This window comes from Peromyscus maniculatus, chromosome 6, assembly GCF_049852395.1.
Source record: "Peromyscus maniculatus bairdii isolate BWxNUB_F1_BW_parent chromosome 6, HU_Pman_BW_mat_3.1, whole genome shotgun sequence".
In the NCBI taxonomy this organism is placed as follows: domain Eukaryota; kingdom Metazoa; phylum Chordata; class Mammalia; order Rodentia; family Cricetidae; genus Peromyscus; species Peromyscus maniculatus.
Genome location: NC_134857.1, coordinates 8,724,532 through 8,732,045, shown reverse-complemented (window position 1 = coordinate 8,732,045; position 7,514 = coordinate 8,724,532). Strand labels below are relative to the sequence as shown.

The window sequence follows — 7,514 nt, the reverse complement described above, 5'->3', positions numbered from 1 at the left end:
AGCTGAGGAGATAAAGCATCAGATACCTACTTGTTTTTTCCCATTTCCATGTTCCCCAAGTGTGAATCCAGACACTGCTTCTTCCATGGAACAGAAGGGGTATGAGTGACAAGAGTTAATGACCTAAAAACCTCGCGAGGAATGAGAAACTCCAGGCAGGAAAGTTGACACACTGGTAACAGCTTCCGAGGTGTATGCTAGGATCTGGGGAGCTTTTGCTAAAGTAAGGTAAACATACCAAACTCCATTGGTATCTACCACTTGAGATGGCAGGTAAGAGGCTTGAGATGGACTCTTGGTACCCCAAGTTCCTCTTCCTGCCCTGCCAAGCCCCCAGTGCTCCCGTGCCCTGCAGGAGCACAGTCTCCACCCCTGCAGAGAGGCTACCGTGCTACTGTTCTGATTAGACACTGCTTCTGGGCAGGTCGCTTTCTCTTCTATTCCCATGTTCCTTGCTCAGTCTGAACTAACAGCAATGCCTTGGTCACCTGACTCTTGGACTGAGTACTCACTTTCAGGTGTGCCTTATTCTTAATAGGGAAAGAGGCAGGATACAAAGAGTCTCCAGGCAGCTTCTGAAGACTCGAGACATGAACTATCCATTCTACATGCTCATCATGGCCTCTCCATCTCCCAGATTCCCCTCCTGTCTCTACAGGGAACAGACCTAATGTCAGTAATCTTAGAAAATACCAGGTAAACACAATTGTGGGTAATTCACAAAGGAAAAATAGACATCTATAAATCGCTTACTCCATGAGTGAAAACCACCTCCTTTTCAATGCATAGTCTTGCTACATATTCTCCCCTCTGGGAAAGGTTGTGCTAGGAGGTTTTTATAGCTCCTTGAGAAAATAGATTATAAGATTAACTATCATGAGCCACCTTATATCAGAGCCATACTGAAACTAGAGCTGTCATTTACTATTGAATTAGAATTCAAATGATGCCACAGACCTTAACATCTATCTATCCATCTGTTCAATCAATGGATATTTATAGGATGATACCTGTGCATGAGGCAGGCGCTAACTAAGCCAGGCATGGAAGATCTAAAAACATTTAAAAGGAAAGAAAAAAAGAAACACTTGATCCTCAGAAATGTACCAACCAACAAAAGATTAAGGTTGAAGACTTCTCTGGAGTAATACAGTTCTGTCACGTGTGTAAGAGGTATCTTGTGACTCTTTTTGTATTTCAAAATCCGTGTAGGTACACACATTTGTGAGGAATGTGGAGAAGTAGAATTGTTTTAAGGTTGCACAATTTGGATTCTGAGGTGATGTGAAGCCATCAACCAGGGAAGCAGATATAGCAATGGAAGGGAAGACACCTGACAAGTCAGAATCTGAGGTGGGTGTGAAGTCAAGGAGAGGATGAACAGGTCTGCAAGCAGGAAAAGAGAACACGAGGTGGAGGGAGAGAGGATTTCCATCTAAAGGAAATTTCTTTGTACTAAGCTTAACTTAGGGTGACATGGCATGTTCAAGGAATGATGAAGCTATGTCCTTAAATGGTGTTTCTCGACAAGAGCTTTCAGCTCTTTTAAAGCTATATCAGACACATGTTTTCATCTTCCTTTGAGACTCCATCTTAACCTCAATATATAATTTCTGAAATTGATATTGTGGACTTGTCTTTGAGAACCTATAGGAATATTTTTGAATATTTAGAGATAGTACACTTTGACCTTCTAATGTGGACATTTGGGAACAGCCAAAAGTTGTTGTGCAAGGCAACTTCTAAGAAGGAAGATTAAAGAATGAGCTAATGAATTGTGTCCTGGTTTTATTGCCTTAAGTATTATTTCTTCTGACTACAAATATTTTTAAGTAATTCTCCTAAAGCAATATATTTTTCTACTCCAGGGACACATACCTTCATCTCTCAATGCAAGAGGATTTAACTGTGTTGTTGACATGTCATTTCTCATAGATACATATCTAAACCACCGACAGTGGTTTAAACTGTCATTGAAGGCTTCAGAGCTCAGGAAACCCCAGGAGTCTTGCTTTGTAAAAGCCCTCTATGGTCATCACCCCCGTGACTGGACAGGGGAAGGAATCTTAGCCTCCTTGTACAGCCCAAGCTTTTTCCTCACCCTGGCACACAGATGATACATCATTTCCTTTCAGTTATGGAAAAAAATATAGGCTTCCAGTTCTGAGTAAACAGACTGCACTCACAGATTCACTGTTAATCAGATGGCATCCGGGAAATGACAGTCTTTCTGAGGCCCTGATCAATAAGGATATATCCGTTGTTCATTTGATCACTTAGCGTAAAAGTTCAATTAGATCATCTGGGTAGTTTACTAAGAGTTTACTGAAAGGAAACTAATGTTGCTAAATTCTCACCATTTATCAACTCTAAACATGTTGAACACTATTTAATAATACTTTATTTAGTTGAGGTAAATTTGAAGATAGCACACACTTTCCCAGGAAGCCTCAAACTGTTCTCTTTATTCTCAACATCAATGGCTAATAAGTAAATGAATCTGGTCCCTTGTAATGGCAGATATTGTCAACATGAGAATATTTTCTTAGACCGGAAATAGAATTTCCTGATGTGAGTTCTAGGAACGGAACGTGGGTCTTTGGTGAGGGAAGGAAGTACCTTAACAGCCAAACCATTTCTCCATCCCAATTTACACTATTTTTGTAATGATAACATGTTGCTTTTGCAAATAATTTTGAAAACATCAAAATATTTAATGTTTTATGTGCCTGTACAATATGGTAGGAAAAATGCAAGTTAAACTGGAGAATTTTAAGTAAGTGGTTAAAAGCAAAGCAGAGAATGGGATTTATGCACCAGTCTGAAACAGCTTGAGCCACAAAACAAATAACAATGCTGTTGTATTAGAAGCTAATAACAAACACGTACAAATTCATGCTTCCATTGCTAAGTAATCCACTACATAATTAAACTGAGTTTAAGAGATTATTCTTCTCTACAGGAGACTTTAAAACCTAAATCCTGAAGACCTGGGGAGAGAGAGCATCTGCATTAGAATGCCAGGTGGTGATTGCTGGAAGCAGATCGTCTGCAAATGGTCCAATGAGCTGGAGAGAGCTTAAGGAATAAGAGAATAGTTTCACATCTGCAGTGAAATAATCAGTCTATTCACACACGTTTAGATACTTTAAAAATAAACATTGGGAAGGAAGAGCAAAAACTAATGAAATGTGTTTCCTGTCTGTGGTGTGGGGGTGGCAGGGAATTGACAGGGAGGGAAACCCTCTTTCTTGAGTACTCTGTTTACTTTTGATCAAATGCTTTGCCTACTTTAAAAATAAAAAAAAAATAAAAATAAATAAATGAGACAAAGGGGGAAAAAACTAAAATTAATCTCACAGTTAAATGAATTTGTATTTCAAATTGAACTGTAACTACCAATAAAATACTATTTAACATAGTATTCTGTAGCAAATGCCATTTATGGTGGAATTCCCCCCATAGTTATTTTTAGATTTTTAGAAGCCATAAATGGTTCATACTGGTAACATCCTGGCATCATGACATGTAGCTGCATTTGAACATTGTGGGATAAAGTACATTAGTGTTATAGCTACTATTATTGAAGAACAATTTTCCATATAAAACAAAAGCAATGAGTTTGTGAAATAAGGCACACTACCCTAAAACTCTAATAAGTTTGAATCAGAAGTATCAATCTGAACTTGTGAGTTTTGTCTGTGAAGCACACACGTGTGGATGTAAAAGAAGATGTGTTAATCCCAGCACTTGGGAGGCAGAGCCAGGCGGATCTCTGTGAGTTCGAGGCCAGCCTGGGCTACCAAGTGAGCTCCAGGAAAGGCGCAAAGCTACGCAGAGAAACCCTGTCTCAAAAAACAAACAAACAAAAACAAAAAACAAACAAACAAAAAAGATGTGTATGTGTAGATGTAGCTATATCTGTAGCAAGGGTTATTGGGTTCCTGCCCCTAGATAGTCCTCTTCCAGGGTCCAGGAAGGATCTACAACCAGCTGATAATCTAATCTTAGATGATAGAAAAATGAATCTACATGCACGATACTCTTTAATTCATACACTTTATTCTTCTGAGTCAGCTCTCTACACAGCTTCTTTTCTGCTCTCATAAATTGCCTGATACTCTCTACCTCTTTCTGCTGTTCCCGTTAAGTGCTATCTTAATTCCTTCATTTTGGTTCTGCCCCATCTTGTCCTTTCTCATCTCATTCTTGATGGATTCACAACACACCCCCACAGTTGGGCGTGTTTACGCGGACCTGAACACTTCCGCTTAGCCAGTTCCAGGTCGAAATAGCCATTTCCTGGTCAAGGTGTCTCCTGTGACCAGGATCCCGTGACTTTGCATGGTTGTGTAAGAGCGCGCAATGCAACCATGTGATCTGCACATGCGTGGAATAGTTACGTCGACCTGTGTGCGCGTGTGTGCCACCCAGCCTTTATAAGCCGGCACCATATTCCCGGCTCCTTCTTCTTCTTCTCCACACATGTGTCTCTTCCACAGGCCTGAGCACTCATCTGTCCCTTTTATCTTAATAAAACTCTTGTTAGTGGATTCTGTCGTGTTTTGTAGCATTTCCTCACAGGGTAAGAGCACCACTAAAATAACTAACAGTTCTTCCCTACCTGGCTCTTCCTCATCATCCATCTTGTCCTTCTAGTTCTCTCTTCTAGCCCTCCAATCTAGTTCCTCTCTAATCTAGTTCTCTTGCAATATAGTTCTTCCCCATCTTAGTTCATTCCCCTCCAGTTCTTACCCATCTAGTTCTTCCATTCTCTTTTTTCTTCTCCATCCTTGCTCTGAAAATAAAACTGCCTTTTATCCCTTTGGCCCTTATCTCTCCAAGCTATCTCTGCTCCTGCCATTCCTGGCAGAGTGGGGGAAGTGTGCTCAGTCCCTAGGCAACTTGGCCAGGCAACTTCCATCACAGCTAGATGTACCTGTAAGTAAGAACCCTTTAGTTCTGAGTTAATTGTCAAGGGTGGATCTAAAACTAGACATAAGAATTTGGAAAGGAGAAAGTTAAGCTTAATTAGCACATCTGCCAGGCCTTCTCAAACAGATAGTCTGGATACTTAAGTCTGTTCTTAGAATCTGTGAGGTATCTCAGATAAGATACTTTTGTCCATCCAGGGATGGTCCTGACCAGATGCTTCTAATGACAATAATCACAGAAAGGCCTGGAATTAGGGATCCTGGCTGTGTTACTGCACAAAAGTTTATCTAGATATTCCATTAGTAGAGGGGAAGTTGTGCCCAATGAATGATGGAAAAGCTACAATAGCAGGAAATGGCTAGTTAATAAAAAAAAAAAAAAAAACAATATCACCAAGACTCCTTCAGCCTCGGCTTGACCTCTGAAGGCCCTTGGCTTCCTTCAGGTATTAGCTTGTTGTCATAATCAGCTGAAGTCCTACTTCATATTATTGCAGCTTGCAGCATATCTACCATTTTTAAGATGAGTAGCAAAGAAAAAGGAAAACATCTTGAATAATAAGTAATTATCAGAGAAATTTCCTAATTTACCTTGGTCACGCTTTCAGTGTTGTGCATTGACAAAAGGGTCATTCCGTAGCCACCATTGAAGAAGCAGCAAAGCAGTTTCTCTGCCTATGAATCTTGCTTCTGCCCGTTCATCCCTCTCCACTCCTTGGCAACACTCTTCTCTTTTGGTCTTGACAGTTTTACCTCTTTATTAATGTTCCATACATGGAATCATACAGCATGTGGCCTTGCCACACCAGCTTTTCTCTTAGAAACATGAATTGAAAGTGTTCCTATTTCTCTTCATAACCTCTTAGCTCTTATCTTTTTGGTGCTGAGTAATATTCCTGTTGTCTGGGTGTACCAAGATGCTTTATGCATGTACTTGCTAGCAGGTCTATTGGCTGCCTCTGGGCTTAAGCAGTTATGAATAAAATGGCTATCATCATACACTGTAGTTGGAGTTTTCTTTGGGTTACCAATCAGCTCCCAAATAAAGACATGAGGCTTACTATTAATTATGAATGCTCAGCCTTAGCTTATGCTTGTCCCACTAGTTCGTTTACCTTAATTTAACCTGTTTCTGTTCCTCTGCATTTTGCCTTGGAGCTTTTTACCTTTCTTTCATTCTGTATACCGTACTTTCTTGCTTCCTCCTTGTCTGTCTGGTTCCTGGTGTCTCCCTGTCATATCCCTGGTTCCTCATTTTCTTTCTCCCCTGATCGCAAATTCCTCCTCCTCCTTAATCTCCTAGCCCAGAAGTCCCACCTGTACCTACTCCCTATTGACTGTTCAGCTTTTTTATTAGACCAATCAGGTGCCTTAGGCAGGCAAAGTAAAGCAGCAACACATCTTTACATAACTGAACAAATACAACACCTCCTTACATAGTTAAACAAATGCCATACATTTTTGCATAGTTAAACAAATATTTTGCAACAATACACATGCAGACTTTTGTAAGAGTGTAACCTTTCAGTTCAAGAACCGTAATGCCTGGGGTCTGTCATAAGGGCATGACAAATGCTGTTAGGAGCTATCAAGTTGGTTGAAAAGCAGCTGTGAGACTTCATCCCCATCAAAAATGAAGGAGAGTGCCGAATGCCTTGTGCTTCCTCAGTATCCAGAGTCATCAGTTCTGATTGTGGTCATCTCAGCAGTGGACAGCACTTGTTCACTCATCTGTTTCACATTTTCCTGATGACATATAGAACAACCTTTCATGTGCATATTTGTGCATGTTTGCGAGTGGGACAACTGTGGTAGCACCCCAGGCTGAAGCACATTTCTCCTCTTCTTACCACTGAGATAGAAGACTTCTTTGTGCACTTTGAAAATCAGTCCCTTATTAGATTTGTCCTTTGGAAATATTTCTTTCCAGTCTGTGGCGTTTCTTCTCATTTCTTTGACAAAGTCTTTTGCTGAACAAAGAGTTGAATATTAATGAGGTTTTGCTTATTGATTCTTTTCCTTCATGCACTGTGCCTTTGGTGTTATATCTGAAATGTCCTTGCCAAAGTCTATGTCATCTAGATTTTTTAAAAATATGCTGGAGCAGTATCTTGGCTTTGAGTTATTAATTCAACTCTGTGATCCCCTTGGGGTGTCTGAAGGGTTTAGAAATTGTCTCTAGACCCATTCTCCCTTGTAGTTAGTCAGGTTCTAGAATCATTTTTGGGAGGACTATCTTTTTCTTCATTATATGACCTCTGTTCTTTTGTCACAAGTCAGTTGAGTTTAGTTGTGCAGCTCTGTTTCTGTTCTCTGTTCTGAAAATGCTGTTCTTGAACACATCAGGCATGGAGAACCACATCCAAGGTGTCAGTCATGCTAAAACAGCAGCTGGCTCATGGCCTTCTTAGTAACCTCCTCTTAGCACTGACTGCTTTGCCTACTCAGGGTATTCTGAGCCTTTGGGATGGCTGTAAAAACAGGCTTCTAGGCTGGAAACTGCTATGTAACCTGAATGAAGACCTGAGCTAGGGTTTGGCTATACAGCTCAGCACAGGAAGAGGCATTTAGCACATGTCA

General features: G+C 40.5%; 1 long non-coding RNA gene across 1 annotated transcript; it reads left to right on the top strand.

Moving 5' to 3' along the window:
• Window positions 1–563: 563 nt before the first annotated feature.
• On the top strand, window positions 564–3,190 carry LOC143273719 (uncharacterized). Its single transcript, XR_013051905.1, has 3 exons — window positions 564–696; window positions 1,213–1,353; window positions 2,963–3,190. It is a non-coding gene; the product is annotated as an uncharacterized LOC143273719 (long non-coding RNA).
• The last annotated feature ends 4,324 nt before the right edge of the window (window positions 3,191–7,514 follow it).